This window comes from Ursus arctos, unplaced genomic scaffold (assembly GCF_023065955.2).
Source record: "Ursus arctos isolate Adak ecotype North America unplaced genomic scaffold, UrsArc2.0 scaffold_22, whole genome shotgun sequence".
NCBI classification, from domain to species: domain Eukaryota; kingdom Metazoa; phylum Chordata; class Mammalia; order Carnivora; family Ursidae; genus Ursus; species Ursus arctos.
The window spans coordinates 62,242,569-62,259,707 of record NW_026622897.1 but is presented as its reverse complement, the minus strand read 5'-3'; the positions used below and the strand labels follow the sequence as shown (position 1 = coordinate 62,259,707).

Genomic DNA, 17,139 nt, shown 5'->3' with positions numbered 1-17,139 from the left:
TGTGTGGAGCTGTGTAGGAAACAATGAGAATTGCAGAATTTTAACTTGAAAGATAGTTCTGGCTAAAAACATGACTTTGAGAGTCTTGTACAGAGAGATGACTCCCAAGCCCAGTTGGGAGGAGAGAGAAGAGAAAATAATAGAGGTCAGAAACTTAGAAAAAATCTGTGGAATGAGAAAGGGAAGAAAAGCCAAAGAATGAGACAGCACCAGAGGCTCACATACAGGAGATCAAAAGAAATTGCTAAATTCCTACTTTGGAATAGAAGTTAAAAGAAAGTTGCTAATTTGAGCAGTCTTTTAGTAGGTTATGTAGTGCCGTTAAAATCAACTAATCATCTATTTCACAAGACAACAATGAGAAAGGAAATATGGTTATGAGCTGAAGCTAGGCTCTAATTTATTCCACAGGAGCATGGAATTTGATGTATTCTATTGGCCCCTCCAAGTGTATTTTCTGTAAAAAGAAAATGCACTGAAGGGAGGCGCATCCCATCTGCTGAAAAGTCACACAGGAAGATGGGGGCAGGGCTGCAGAGGTGCGTCCTCTGTAAGTATGTTTCTGATTCTGCCTCAGACTTAGTATACCTAGCATCCTGGATCCTGTTGCCAGACTACAGGGCAGTCAAATAATTTCTGATGTTTTGATTTAAAAGTAAAAGTTTGGGGGCGCCTGGGTGACTCAGTCAGTTGAGCATCTGCCTTCTGCTCAGGTCATGATCCCAGGGTCCTGGGACTGAGTCCCACACTGGGCTCCCTGCTCAGCGAGGAGCCTGCTTCTCCCTCTCCCTCCGCCTGCCTCTCCCCCTGCTTGTGCTCGCATTCTCTCTCAAATAAATAAATAAATAAATAAAATCTTTTTTAAAAATAAAAATAAAATTTTACAGCAGAATAACTTAATCAAAACATGAAAATTTGTTTGAATGTCTCCATCTTTTAGAGAAAATGGACTTCTTGCAAAAGTATCTCTCTTCTTACTTTGCTCTTATGTGTAGAATACAGTATAAAATGTTTATGTCCATGCTAAGCAAAATAAGTCAATCAGAGAAAGACAATTACCATATGATCTCACTCATATCTGGAATTTAAGAAGCAAAACAGAGGATCATAGGGGAAGGGAGAGAAAAACAAATAAGACAAAATCAGAGAAGGAGACAAACCGTTAGAGACTCTTAAGCATAGGAAACAAATTGAGGGTTGCTGTAGGGGCAGGGGTGAGGGGATGGGGTAACTCGGTGATGGACATTAAGGAAGGCATGTGATGTAATGAACACTGCTATTATATAAGACTGATGAATCACTGACCTCTACCTCTGAAACCAATAATATATTATATGTTAATTAATTTAATTTAAATAAAAATAAGTAAATTTTTAAAAAATAAAATGTTTATGTCACCCAAATTGAGAAAAGAACTAGCCAGTCTTAATGTCCACTCTGATTTTGCTTAGAACCAGTAATATCTCTGCTGTTTCTACCCACTGTTTCACCTTTTGCAAAACTGGGCGGGGAAGGGGGCTGTGGTACAGGAGATGATTGTGAATTATACAGGCCTAGACTAGACAGGATTTTGCTCATGGGCAACATGAGGGTTGGAAGAAAATATTAAAGTGTAGATTTTAAATTATTTAGAGAGTATTTCAAATTGTTTAAATAATGCAATTGAAAGTACATGAGCCACTTGGGAGTGTTGACATGATGTGTAGTAATGGGAAAATGTTATACTCTTTGAATATCTAGGTCCCAAAAAGCTTTGGTTTTTATATTTACTGCCTTAGGGTGTTTCCATGATGTTGGGAATGTGTTTATATGATTGAATACATTTGAATACATAACTTATTTTGTTAGGTTTTCTTTCAATATCACAGAGAACAATTGGAGAAAAGTGGCTAATTCTTAATTTAGTTCAGAAGATACATGTGACCGTCTTAAGTGAGAAGTCAGAAGCTGGACACGTAGTGCAGTACCTTCTACAGGGCTTGAGCCGATATGGACCCTCCTGGGCCAGGATTCTTGTGAGCACAAGTATTCTGTCCACCCAGAGCTCTGTGACCGTTGCTAACCCTCATTTCAGTTGTGCCCCAGAAAACCTGCAGCCTCGCGCTACCAAAGCTGCACGAGGAGAATGCAGGGCTAGAGAGTCAGCCTCCTACGTAGAAGAGCAGTGGGGAGGCTGGTGCAACATAGCAGAGACGCCGAACCCAGCCCACGTATCTTGTGTGTCTTTTACACCCACTGAACTTACAAATAAGGTTTCATTTGAAGCTTAAAGTCCACTTTCACAAAAAGGTCTGAAACCCACTCCCATCTTTAAGTGGTCCAGAGCATATCACCAAACATTTTGTTGTATTGAATTGATTATCCAGTGTTCAGTACAAGAGCCCAAGTCCCCTGATTCCCAGTCAACTCTTTGCTCCATATGAGCTTTAATCCTTTGGCCTGGACCATGACTCTCATCCTTGCTACACATTAGTCACCTGAGTGATTTTAAAGACAGCAGGTGCAAAACGCCCATCAAAAGCCAGTTGAAACCAAAATCTTTGGGGCTAAGCTTTGGACATCAGTGTCTTAAAAGTTGGCTCAGTTGGACTCAAAAGTCGTTAAGGGTCCTAAAACCCAGAGAGTCTGTCATTACCTTTTGTGAAAATGCTGATGCTGTCTCCTATAGCTTAATAACATACTTCACCAATAGACATTGTTGTAAAGATAGTACTCTCCAGGGTCGGTGGGGAGAGGGAATGGTGATGTAGGGCCCAAAAAATAACTCCATGCCTTTTTTCAGATCTATAAGTTTAAAATTCTAAAAGATTAATGAAAAATGAAAGATTCCTGTTTTAATTCATTGCACCTGTTGTTTTAAATCAAAAAGTCTATATTCAGCTCTGTATGTTCAGAACCCTTTGGTAAGCTAAATGAGAAACATTAACATAGAAGAGCTAGCCTCTCTCTTTGAGGAACTTGTGATTTATTATCATTGAGTTGGAGAAAAAGAACTTCTAAAATGCAATCATCATCATCATCATAATAGCTAGCATTGATTGAACATTTGCTGGCTACCAAACACTGTAGGAAGCATCTTACATGTACATGCTATTTAATCCTCACAATCATAACCTTGAGAAGTGTGAGATTAAAAACCTTACTTTTTTTTTAAAGATTTTATTTATTTATTTGACAGAGAGACAGCCAGCGAGAGAGGGAACACAAGCAGGGGGAGTGGGAGAGGAAGAAGCAGGCTTCCAGCAGAGGAGCCTGATGTGGGGCTTGATCCCAGAACGCCGGGATCACGCCCTGAGCCAAAGGCAGACACTAACGACTGCGCCACCCAGGCACCCCTAAAAGCCCTACTTTTATCTTTATTTAACAGATGAGGAAAAGAAAGCACAGAAAAATTAACTTAGCCAAAGTTATTTAAACGCAGGTAATGCTGAGTCCGGAGCCCATTCTCCTTAATCATCAGTCAACCTATTAAGTAGTAAGAGATAATGAAATGTTTGCTTTTAAGCCGCTAACTTTTGGGCTGTTACTTTTACACAGCAGCAGATAGCAGAGATACTGGAACATAGCAAGTGCTGTGTAACTGTTAGCTGATGTCAGCATTATCACTACCTAGATCCTTCTGACACCCAGACATGATCAGTGAGGGGCTATTAGAGGTGCTTGGGTGAGGGAACATTAATTAAACAATATTTTACTAACTTTACAGTGGATTGTGGCTTCAACGTCCTATTGATTAGTGCAAGAGAAGATTTTTTTAAAGATTTATTTATTTATTTATTTATTTATTTATTTAAGAGCACACAAGCAGGAGGGGAAGAGGGAAAGCAGAGAGAATCTTAAGCAGACTCTGTGTTGAGCATGGAGTTCGACATGGGGCTCAGTCTTACGACCCTGAGATTACTAGGTGAGCTGAAACCAAGAGGGGGATGCTTACCTGACTGAGCCATTTGGTGCCCCAAGAGAAGATATTTTTAAGAACTGTTTTGGACGTTTCACAAAAGTCAAACACCATCTGTTGAAGTGCTCATCTGTGGTCTCATCATGCTAAATTACTTCATATTACAGATACCTGCTGAAGTAAGCAATTGTGTACTTTCTATGATTTAGGAAATCATGTCACCATTAATAATTCTGGGTCTTCCTTGTGGTTAAGTTAAAATTTTACTGGCTTCATCCCGATACCTGTGAAATTTGATAGCAGATTTTCTATAGAATAACAATGAAACTGCTAATTCATAATTCCCAGTTTAACAAATAATGAAGAGATTTGTTTTTGTTTAAGCAAGCCTTAGAATACTGTTTCTGAAAGGCTCTCTGGCTGCTGTTTGCATTTTTGCTATGTCTCAAGTTAAGAAGGCATTTGTATTAGACCAGAATTTTTATCTATTTACTGAATAATTGATTTCCCAATTGCATGTTTGATGGCTTGGCTCATTGTGTTATAAAGATCTATGGTATCACAAGGAAGGCTGTGGAAAAACAACACATTTTGCTTTACTGGTTTTTTTCTTACAAAATAAATTCATTTATTTAATTGGGGGTGGAGGGGATTGCAGAGACTACACTTGGCCAAATCTGTTGTCTTCTCCATCCAAGAAAATTAACTGAAGCTGACATGATTTCTGGGAAGTGCATTGTAGCTGACATCTGGGTGTGCCCCATACCAAAGTGTTATCATGAGAGATTGGTCCTCCAGGAATGGAATTTGAATCCTCTCAAAGGATTGAGTAAAAAAAATTATCTGGACTATATTACCTTTTTCGGAATTAATAAACTTTACATTTTTACAGCACAATTCTCTCTGTTCGTGCCATGCTGTGTCACAATTGTCAGTTACTTGTTCTTCCTAACGTAACCATATACTGTTCCAGTGGCTTCATCCCAATGTTTTAAACCTTATACATGACAGTACGTTTTAGAATTATCATCGTAGCCCCCAGCAGAATGCTAACCACATCTTGGTGCTCTGAAAAATGTTCATAGTTGTAATATAATTTATCCTTAGGTACCTATGGCTGTGCAGAGAGCCTTCTATCCAAATGCAAATCTTATTTTTTTAATGATGGCTTAATTCTTTTGTCTGTCATCATGTTTTTCTTTTGGGTCCTGAAAAAATGAGATTCTAATCCAGAAATTCTTTAGGAATGCTTACTGCACTATAAAAGGCAAAGAAGTATTAGTATCTTTACATTTATGATTGACATGCATGTAATCTTAAAATACCATTGACTGCAGATCTTTTTGTTTCCATGATGAGTACTTGCCAAAGGCAGCAGGATTAAGGCACGTAAACTCATAGGATTGATGTAAATAACTACAAATATTTTTTATTCCTTCTCCTACTTAAATTCGAAAATCATACTTCTTATTATCTCAGTCATTGATAAAGATGTTGGACAGGGCAGAACTTCATAGCGGGCTACGTGACACTTCCTTTTAGGGTGGTGTCACTCCACTTAGTCATTAGATGTGAAAAATGTGATGGGTAAAATAATCTGGAATTAAATCACAGAATGCCTAGAATTGTCAAAAACCAAACTCTGCTCTGGAGCCAAAAGACAGCCCAAAGAGAGTTTGGGGATAAAGAGGAGTGATAGTTTTATTATTTTGCCAGGCAAAGGAGGTTGCAGCAGGCTAATGCCTTCAAAACTGCAGACCCTCCAGGGTAAAAGACCGGGAGGTGTTACAGGAAAGCACAAAATCTGGGCATTTTCCACAGGAATCTGGTACATGCTGCCAGCCACACTCATTATGTCTTCAAGGTGGTTGCATGACTAGTGCTGGCTCTGACCACCCAAAAATCGAATCTCGTTACTAAGTATGCATTGAGGTCAGCGAGATGTCAATATTGATATAAGTTCCTGGAACAAAAGATTCTACAGAAAGACAAGTGAAGGGGAGGAGGAGGCTTCGAGAATGAGGAAGAGAGCTTTGTTCAGTTTAAAGTCAAGTCTTGCTGAAGAGTTTGTGTGTCCGTTTTAATTTCCATCCATCTTTACTTTTCTGTTACCAGTTTCAGAATGTCATATTAAAGAGTTTAGACTAATATTATTCTCTAGTCACCAAGAAGTATCCAACAGCATACTCTTGAACAAAGCAGTGACAAGATAGTGTTTCAGAAACTTACACCGGTGTGGAAGAGGTTCAGGAGGGCTTAGCAGTTGCAGGAACAGAGGCCACGTAGCAGGCTGGTATGACAGACGAATGCTAGGGAGAGATCCACATGGAAGGTTCTCTATAGTGTGGTTTGCTTTTAGCAGGGGCTACAAACCACATAGGCCAAAAAATAATGCAAATGAGTTAAGCAGGTCAAAGAAAGAACAAGTCTAATGAGGGCAGCCACGACTGGGCTCCATCAGTTGTCACCATGTAGGAATGCAGAAACAGTTGTTAACCACGTTTTTCAAATTTTCGAGAGAAGCTGAAAATTTAGCCTTTAAATAAAATCTCTTCATTTGTAAATGTTAGCTTAATTTAAAAAAAAAAAACACCTCTGGACAGCTAAAAAAATACAAAAACAAAAAAGCCCACATCTGCGGCTAGTAGGATGCCAGCTTTCACAACCTGTAGCTTTTAGCTTCTCTGGCTGTGAATTTTTATTGTGTAGTGTAGTAGGGAAAAGACCTAAGGACAGGCATTAGAAAATTTCTGGTGAAGTACGGCCTGATAACATAATTGAGAAAAGAATGGAAAAATGCAAAACTCATGACTCTCTTTATGAGTAGCAAAGCCAAGATTTTATTAACAACTTGTCCCTAAAGAGCATTTTATAAATAGATTGCTCATTTAGCTTAATTTTGCTTAGGTAGCATTGTTTCCTTCTTATTAGTCAGCATTGTTGGCATTTTTGAGAAATCATAGATTTGACGGAGACTTGTGGAGGAGCTGCTGAATTACAGAAGTTATTACAGCAGAAAATAAATTATGTGGTGCTATAAATACTTGGCTCAGTGACTCAGCAAATTCCCTTTATGTCCAAAGGGAAACATGCTGTACCTAACTTATGAGGTCTGTTTTTAATTTCTTCAGCTTTGCAGTTGTACCTGTTTGTCACTGATAGATTTTTACATGATGTGAGAGACATAAAGATAAAGAGAGACCACATTCAGACGAAGATTTAAGTATTGGAGAAATGAAAGCGGTGGGGGGATCCTCAGTCATTGGAGTGCTTTTATACTGATGGCAGGGGATTATGAGGAAAAAAAATCAGAGAACCATCTGGAATGGCTATGAGAAACCAGATAGTTTTATTATACTCTTAGGTGACATTTCCAACTAATAAAATTAGAATAAAAATTGTAGTGTTAGAAGCAAACCCCTGGAAAATATGTAATTAACTTCTTTAGAATTCAGCAAGCATTCTATGTATCTCTAATACTCATATTGAAGATGCTTTAACCAGACATTTGGGTCAATGCCAAGATGTGCCAGAAATGGTTTCTGCCTTCAAAGGCTATTAGGAGAGAGACTATATGTACACAAAATTTTAAAATTATTTATGTTTAATTGACTAATATTTCAGTACTTTGTTTATGAAACCTAGTAAATTGTTGTTCTTTTAATAAATATTTATCATCTCTTCATGAGCATGTAAAAACAGAACAGTGTAGGAACTGATTTCATATAATACATCTTATAACACAATTATTTTTTAAAAACCCTCTGTATCTTGATTATTTTTGTAATAAAAATACTAATACTCCTTGCTACTAAGTAAAGCATAATGGCAATAAAAATCTGTCAAAAGCTCTTCCATCTTGTGTAATTCTGAGGTTCTAACATGTCATTTCAGCACAGGCTTGAGCAAAAATGTCCTAAATGTAAAAATAGAATGAAATAATTATTAGAGAAGTATAAACAAAATTCTGTATAAGACAGTGTCTTAGTCTGCTTGGGCTATGGCTTAAACAACAGACATTTATTTTCTCATGCTTCTGGAGGCTAGATATTTAAGATCAAGTTTCTAGCCAATTCAGTTTCTGCTTAAGGACTCTTTTTTTTTTTTTTTTTTTTGTAAGATTTTATTTATTTATTTGTCAGAGAGAGAGACAGCACAAGCAGGAGGAGCAGCAGGCAGAGGGAGAAGCAGGCTCCCCACTGAGTAAGGAGCCTGATGTGGGACTGCATCCCAGGACGCTGGGATCATGACCTGAGCTGGAGGCAGACACTTACCCAACTGAACCACTCAGACGTCCCAAGGACTCTCTTTCTGACTTGCAGCTGCCTTCTTGCTATGTCTTTACATGACCTTTCCTCAGTGCCTACATGCAGTGAGAAAGGGAAGGAAGAAGGGAAAGGGGGAGAGAGAGAGAACACTCTCTGGTATCTCTTCTTAGAAGGACGCTAATCCTATCAGATTAGGGCCCCACCCTTAAGACCCCATTTAATCTTAATTACTTCTTTCAAATACACTATACTGGCAGCTAGGGCTTCAACATATGAATTTTAGGGGAACATAAGCAGTCAGTTTATAACAGATTGGAAACAGAGGAAGCAATCAGGAAAGACATTTTGGAAAAGATGGCATTTGAATAGGCTCTTGGAGAATGTGTAGTGTAGTAGGGAAAAGACCTAAGGACAGGCATTAGAAAATTTCTGGTGAAGTACGGCCTGATAACATAATTGAGAAAAGAATGGAAAAATGCAAAACTCATGACTCTCTTTATGAGTAGCAAAGCCAAGATTTTATTAACAACTTGTCCCTAAAGAGCATTTTATAAATAGATTGCTCATTTAGCTTAATTTTGCTTAGGTAGCATTGTTTCCTTCTTATTAGTCAGCATTGTTGGCATTTTTGAGAAATCATAGATTTGACGGAGACTTGTGGAGGAGCTGCTGAATTACAGAAGTTATTACAGAAGTTATTTAACCATTAGAGATTGGAAGGAGAGATTCCAAGTGGAAGAAATAGCTTAACCAGTGTCATGGCAGAGAGAAAGCAAAGAGTATATTTAGCACACAGGGAGTCAGCTGTTTCACCTGCAGGATGACATCTACACAAGTGAACAGTACTCAGAAAGTCAAGAGGATGTGGAAAGGATGTGGCCAGATTATTTTGTACCTTATGAAACAGCATTTTCTGGTTTCAACACTGCTATAACTAGCTCTGTGACCTTGGTTACTCCCCTCTACTTCTGTGTGTCTCAGCATCCCATGTGTCAATGAAAAAATTGTCTCTAGGGTTTCGTTTTATTTAACGAGTGTACCTCAAAACAAGTAAGTGATTTCAGTTCACAAGTATTACGTGTTTGTGTGTGCCCATATACTTTCACATTTGTGCTCTCACACCGGTAGATGTGCTCACTTCTGCAAATGTTTAAATATAGGTGGAAAAATCTGCTGCCACTTAACCAATGTTGAATTGCACTCCTCCCACCTCTGCATGAATTGGGAACCTTTTTCTGCGTATTCCAGTGACTCAAACTGGACTTCCCAGGGAGAGTTGACCAGGCACACTGGGGAAATACATTGTTTCCCCAGCCTTGTTCCATCTTCTTTTCCAACTTCATTGGCTCTTTTATTTTCTCCTGCTTTAGACTTCTGATTCTTTCATGACTGCTTTTTCTACCCTGTTAAGGTAACTTAATCTCAAAGCCTTCTTTCATAGTTGTAGGCACGTGGGTGAGGAATCCATAGGCTCCAAGGGATATTTCCTTTTTGGTAGGAACTAGGCCTTAAGCTACAGGAATGAAGCATAGACAGTAAAATTCTAGACAATTAGTGGACATAAAGCCCAGGGATAGGGGTGAGGAGGTGAATTTTGTGGTGTTCCTAAAAACCTTCGAAGTGGGAAATGATCCACTGGAACTTGAAGACCATCTTCAGTTCAAGAACAGTCTAATATACTTTACAACTATTTATTCTTAACCCTGCAGCTGTCTTGGTTGTTTTTAGCAAAATAATGACTACTATTTACTTATTTTCTAGAATTCTAGGTATAGTTGGGGCTTACCTGTGCAAACACTTGGGTGACTTTGACCCAATCTATACGATTCAGTAGATGATTCTTCTTCCTGCAAAGTGGCTCCTGGGTTAACAGCTTGTTCCGCATTGTAGAGGCTTTGTTTTAATGAATCTTTCCAACTTAAATAATAAGCAGTAGAACTAAAGTTGAAGAAGAATTGTTTTCCTCAAAAACAGGAGCATATTTCTTTTTAAGAAATATATTTTCTTTCCCCACTATATATAGTCAGCTTATAATACTAAGTTTTTCCTCTCAAAAATAGGTTGTTCTGCCTCTTTCAGATACACATCCAGGTCAAGACGGTGTTATCTTCATAATGAACTTAAGCTACAGCTGAGGTGACTCATCTGAGAATATTCTGTCAGTCAGAAACTGCCCAAGGTCCAACCCCAGTATTTACTGCTCTGTGGCCTCCACTTTGCGTAGGCACCACCTTAGTGAATCACACTGGCTATCCGTCACTCATTCTCTGAAGACCACAGTTTCAAAATAAAACCCTTAGAAAATGTAGGCACTGAAGTAACAGTTGCAGTTACTTCACCCACGGTTGACTGTACCATGGACGCAACCTACAATTTGAGTCTTTATTTGGTCATTGACAAAGGCCGTGAATTTTTGAGTCAAAACTTTGGTGAAATTCAGAAATGTAGGCCCCAAGATGATGATTCTGTTGTTTATAGGAAATGCTTTCAAGACTTACTTAGCTTTTCATAGTTCTAACAAAATAATTTTAATGTTTTGGGTTTTTTTGTTTTTTTTTCTTTGTCTCTGGAAAAGTTGAGTAGATGGAAACTATGAAAGGAAAAGATGTACTACAAAATTGTAATCCAATAGTACTGTGGTTTCTGCTTTCATCTAATAAAAAGCAGAAAATAGTATAAGGAAGGAGTTCATTTTTCTTAGATTATTAGTAATAAAGTTCAAGTTAAAAATCAGAGCTTGCGAATTGTTTTTTTCCTCTGGATTCTCTTCGTCATCAGAATAGTCTCTCAAGTAGTGATAATATCCAAATTTAATCAGAAGATTTAACTGTAAAGTTTAATGACACAAGGAATGAAATGTGTGCTTCCAGAGAATACACCTTTGTCTTTTTATCCTAATATAGTAGTGACCAATTACATGCAGGTTATTTAGAGGTGAATGGCCATAGGCAGTTTTCTAGGTGCCTGGCCTGCCTTGCTGCCTCTGCAGACCGCTAAAACTGCTTATTGTCTACCCAGGCAGGCGCTCATATTTTTCCAAGATATCCATGACTTCCCACATAGGCTTTCACCTGTTGTACTCTGACCTGTACAACTATGCCACTATCCACACTATCTCCGTGAGCCCCTGGCTACTGCTACTGTTTACTAAATACATATTAAGTGCCAGGTACTATGGTGAGTATTTTACATCTTCCCACTTCCATGGGGCAGAGCTACCCTGAAATGAAGTTAGCATAGTATAACAGAATCTTCTTAACTTTACTTCCATAATATATCTTCTGAATTATCAGACTGTGGTGAATGACTACAACTACCATTCATGACTGTGAGCTTAGTTTTTTCTTTTTTATTATTGTTAAACACACATAACATAGAATTTACCATCTTGACCATTTTTTAAAAAGATTTATTTAATTATTTTAGAGAGAGGGAGAGAACGCACATGTGAGCGGCAGTAGGGGCAGAGGGAGAGGGAGAGAGATCTCAAGTAGACTCCCTGCCTCGTGCGGAGCCTGATGTGGGGCTCGATCCCATGACTCTGAGATCATAACCCAAGTCAAAATCAAGAGTTGGACACTTAACTGACTGAGCCACCCAGGTGCTCCGTGACCATTCTTCAGTGTACAGTTCAGTGGTATTAAATACATTCACATCACTGTGCAGTCACTGCCACCATGCGTCCCCATAACTCTTTTCAACTTGTAAAACTGAAACTCTGTACCTATTAAACAATAATTCCCCATTCTTCTAACCCCCAGCCCCTGGAAACCACCATTACACTTTCTGTCTTTATGATTTGACTACCCTAAGTACCCCATGTAAGTGAAATCATACAGTATCTGTCTTTCTGTAACTGACTCATTTCACTTAGCACAGTATCCTCAAAGTTCATCCGTGTTATAGCGTATTGCAGAATTTCCTTCCTTTTTCAGGCTGAGTGATATTCCATTAGTATATGTATATCACATTTTGCTTATCCATTTATCAGTTGATGGACACTTGGGTTGCTTCCACATTTTAGCCATTGTCAGTAATGCTGCTATGAACATGGGTGTACAGATATCTTTTTGAGACTGCTTTCAGTTCTTTTGAAGTGGAGGCGCTAGATCATATGGAAATGCTTTTTCTGATTTTTTGAAGATCCACAATACTGTTTTCCACAGCAGCTGCACCTTTTTACATTCCCAACAGCAATGCACAAATCTTCCCTCTTCTTCACATCCTCACCAGCCCTTGTTTTTTCTGGGGGCTTTTTTCCAGGTTTATTGAGAAATAATTGACATAACTATTATAAGTTTAAGGTATATGGCATGATTTTTTTTATTTATGCATTTTTTTAAAGTATTTTTTAATTGAAGTATAGCAGACACACAGTGTTACATTAGTTTCAGGTGTACAACATGGTGATTCAACAAGTCTATACACTATTCTGTGCTCACCACAAGTGTGGCTACCATCTGTTACCAGACACTGCGATTACAATACCATTGACTGGGGGCGCCTGGGTGGCTCAGTCGTTAAGCGTCTGCCTTCGGCTCAGGGCGTGATCCCGGCGTTCTGGGATCGAGCCCCACATCGGGCTCCTCCACTGGGAGCCTGCTTCTTCCTCTCCCACTCCCCCTGCTTGTGTTCCGTCTCTTGAAGCTGTCTCTCTCTGTCAAATAAATAAATAAAATCTTAAAAAAAAAAAAAACAATACCATTGACTGTGTTCCCTGTGCTGTTCATTTTATCCCCGTGACTTATTCATTCCATAACTGGAAGCCTGTATCTATCTCCCACTCCCCTTCACCCATTTTACCCATTGCCCCTACCCTATTTTCTGGGGGGGTTTGTTTGTTTGTTTGTTTGGTTTGGATAGTACCTACCCTAATGGGTAGGAGGTGGTATTTGTGCACTTCCCTTATGACTAGTGATGTTGAGCATCTTTTCACGTGCTTATGGGCCATTTTTTATCTTCAGGGGAGAAATGTCCTTTCAAGTTGTTTAACTATTTTTTAATCAGAGGTGTTTTTCTTGTTGCCATTATTTTTGAGTTTTAGAAGTTCTCTGTATATTCTGAATATTAATCAGATACATGATTTGTAATATTTATCAGAGTGTGGTTACCATATGTACGATTTGCAAATATTTTCTCCCATTCTGTGGGTTGCCTTTTTACTCTGCAGATAGTATCTTGATGCACAGAATTTTTACTTTTCATGAGGTACAATTTGTCTCTCTTTCTTTTGTTATGATGCCTTTAATATCATATCCAAGAAATCGTTGCCAAATCCGATGTTATAATATTTTTATACTGTACTAATTCCCACCTCTTTAGACCTTTGTGACACACTGTAAAATTGCTTTACAGTGATCACTTCAGGTCACTGAAAACATGGCCTAAATCCTAAAAAGGCAGTTTTCCCTTAATCTCTGATTAAGTGGAATCCAAGAAACATAAGCTATTTTTAGAGTGGCTAATCTATTATTTTTATCTTGGAACAATATTCATTTTCATCAGTGGATGAATAAAGGTTACTTGAGAACATGTGCTATTTGGGGTAAATATATAGCCTCTTTGTATTTGTCTCTTCATCTCTGGAATCGGCCAAGCCAAGAGGGCCTGGGCATTGGAACCATTAGTTGTCAGTGCCTCTTCCACCCTCACTCATTAGGCCATTGCCTTGTTTTGAATTTGCAGCTGTCCCATGTGCTTGGTTATAATGTATTATCCTTTTAATGTATGCTAGATGTGATTTGCTAAAATTGTGTTTAGAATTTTTGCATCTATATTCATGAAGCATATTGGTCTAATTTTGTAATGTCTTCTAGTTTTGTAATCAGAGATGACACACTCATAGAATGAGTTGAGATGTATTCTGTTGTTAATTCTTTGGAAGAGTTTGTGTTGAATTGGTATAAGTTATTTCTTAAATGTTTAAGAGAGTTTTTAGTGGAGCCATTTGTGTTGGGGGCTTTCTTTGTGAGAAGACTTTTCACTACAGTTTCAATCTCTCTAATAGATATGGGTGAATTCAAGTTATGTTTCCTCGTAAGGGTTAGTAGTTTGTATCTTTTAAGGAATTTGTCCATTTCATCTAACTAGTCAATATTGTTGACATAAAGTTGTTCGTATTTCTTTATGATTTTTTTAAATATCTGTAGAAACTTTAGTACTGTTACCTCTCATTTGTGACATTTGTAATTTTGTCTTTTTATTTCTAACCAGTCTGGCTAAAAATTTATTAGTTTTGTTAATCTCAAAGAACCAGCTTTGGGTTTTATTGATTTTTTTTTGTTTTTCTGTTTCTATCTCATCGATGATTGTCTTAATCTTAATACCCTTCTTTTGCTTGCTTTGACTTTAATTTGCTTTTTTCCCCCTAATTTTTCTGTGTGGAAGCTGAGGTCATTGATTTGAAACCATTTTTCTTTCCTAACACAGGCATTTAATGCTATAAATCTCCCTCAAAGAAATGGGTTAGTGGCATCCCACAAATTCTGATATGTTTTCACTTTCATTTAGTGCAAAGTACTTTCTAATTTCCCTTTTTATTTCTTTTTTGATCCATGAGTTCATTAGCTTCCAAATTTGAGGATTTTCCAGATAACTTTCTGTTATTGATTTCTAATTTAATGCCATTTTGGTCAGAGAATATATTTGTATGGTTTGAATCCCTTTAAAATATATTAAGACAGGAGCGCCTGGGTGGCTCAGTTGGTTAAGCGTCTGCCTTTGGCTCAGATGATGACCCCACTGTCCTGGGATTGAGCTCGGTGTCAGGATCCCTGCTCAGTGGGGAGTCTGATTCTCCCCCTCCCCCTGCCCCTCCCCCCACCTGTGCGCGCTCTCTCTCTCAAATAAATTTTTAAAATCTTTAAAAAGTAAAAGCTATTACATAAGACTTATCACCCACAATTCAGATTTTCTTGGTAAATGTTTTGTATGTACTTGAAAAGCATGGCTGTTTTGCTATTGTGCTGTTAAAGTTAAGCAGGGTACTTTCTGCCTGTTCTGGACGTTTCATTCACATGAATGAAATTTTACAACATGTGATCTTTCATGACTGACTTCTTTCACTTAGCATAATGTTTTCAGTGTTCGTCCATGGTGTAGCATGTATCAGCACTTCGTATCTTTTTATTGCCACGTAATATTACATTGCATGTATGTGCCACATTTTATTCATCAGCTGATGAACATTTGAATTGTTTCCATTTTTGTACTGAGATATCATTCATGTACCATAAAATTCACTTTTTTAAAGTGTGTAAAGGGCTTTTCCTTCTCTAGTATGAAGTTTCAACTTTAAAATCTTCAAAATTTGCTAATGCTTATAAGTCCACTTTATGACTTCTAAAATTGTATTAACATCACTGATGGTGTTGTCTTTTTTCTCATTCTCTTTACTCTTGTATGTTTTGCCATTTTTCTCTTTTGTTGTCATTTCAATGGAGTTTGGGGGCGAAACAGTATTCAATCTGCCACATTTAATAAAAAGATCCCTTAAAATTATTTTCAAATTAGGAAAGCAAATTGTCAAAATTCTGTTACTTTTGCTTTATTTTCATTTTGCCTTTTTCTCCTAGTCTTTGTGTACTTATGGACATAATCATAGCATATTTGGCCAATTTTCTTAAATGTAGCATAATTACTTCATTCATAAGCACATCATCATATTAACCACTTTAATGGCAGCATAATATCTTTTTGTGTTAATAATGTTCTGTCATTTGCCTAACCTTTCTCTCTATGGTTAGATATTAAAATTGCTAACTTTGGAGGGGGTATAGCTATTAAAAATAATGCCATAATAAGCATTTTTGTAGAGCTTTGGGGCCATTTGCAAGTACACACAGTGAGAGCTGTGACTCACCAAATTCCCCCATTTCCTGTGCCAGGACCCACTGATGCCTTTCTTCTTTGTAGTTACATCTCAGAGAAGACACCTTGTTATGTACTTACTAGCCTCTTTGATGATGGTGTTTTCCCAATCAGACCCTCAGTCTTACCAGTTTACAGTGCTGTTATATATGACATTATTAGGTTCATCAGTTATCACATGTGGAATTCTTGTCTCTCCACATAGATTACAAGCATTTTGTAGACAGAGGTCCCATAATGCCTGGCATTGATTTAGTGAAAAGTGCAAGCTTCCAGTAAACATTTATGGATAGACTTTTTTTGTTTTCATCCAAAACAGGTTTAAGAAGAGTTAAATATGGTTTAAAATCCATGAACTCATAAAAATATGAATAAAAAAAGAAACACTGGTCATCTCTGATGAATGCTAGAAAACAATGCATTGGTTTTTTTGTTTGTTTTGTTTTGTTGTTGTTGTTGTTTTTAAGATTTTATTTATTTATTTGACAGAGAGACAGCCAGAGAGAGAGGGAACACAGGCAGGGGGAGTGGGAGAGGAAGAAGCAGGCTCCCAGCAGAGGAGCCTGATGTGGGGCTTGATCCCAGAGTCCTGACCCGAAGGCAGACGCTTAACGACTGAGCCACCCAGGTGCCCCAACAATGCATTGTTTTTAAAACTGATAAATGAAGGGATAATCTCATGTATTTATCTGGTACAGGTTACATGTTCGGGTCACCAGACAGTTGATGAGGGGAAGTTTCTCTTTATAGAAACATTCTACCTAATAAGTGAGGAAATAATGCTAGACTGAGAATATCACTATTTTATTATTCCTAATAATTAATGAATCTAAGCATTGATGGTCAGTAACCTTTAACATCACAGAAGAGAGACAGCCGTATATAGTAGTACCATCCATGAAGTATTCTTGCCAAACAATCAAGCCTGAAAACGATCAAGCTTCTAGATCCAACTGGCAATTTGCAGGAAATACAAAGGACAAAAGAATATGTCGTGCGGTACCACTGGGATGCAGTCAGCAACCACCAGACTAACGGAAACTATTGGATAAATGAGCCAGTTTCTTCAACAAATAGATCGCAAGTGGGAGGGAAATGAGAGAG

General features: G+C 37.9%; 1 protein-coding gene across 10 annotated transcripts in view; it reads left to right on the top strand.

Moving 5' to 3' along the window:
- SBF2 (SET binding factor 2) overlaps window positions 1–17,139 on the top strand; it is a 452,107-nt gene that overhangs the window by 364,028 nt on the left and 70,940 nt on the right. The window lies entirely within an intron of this gene.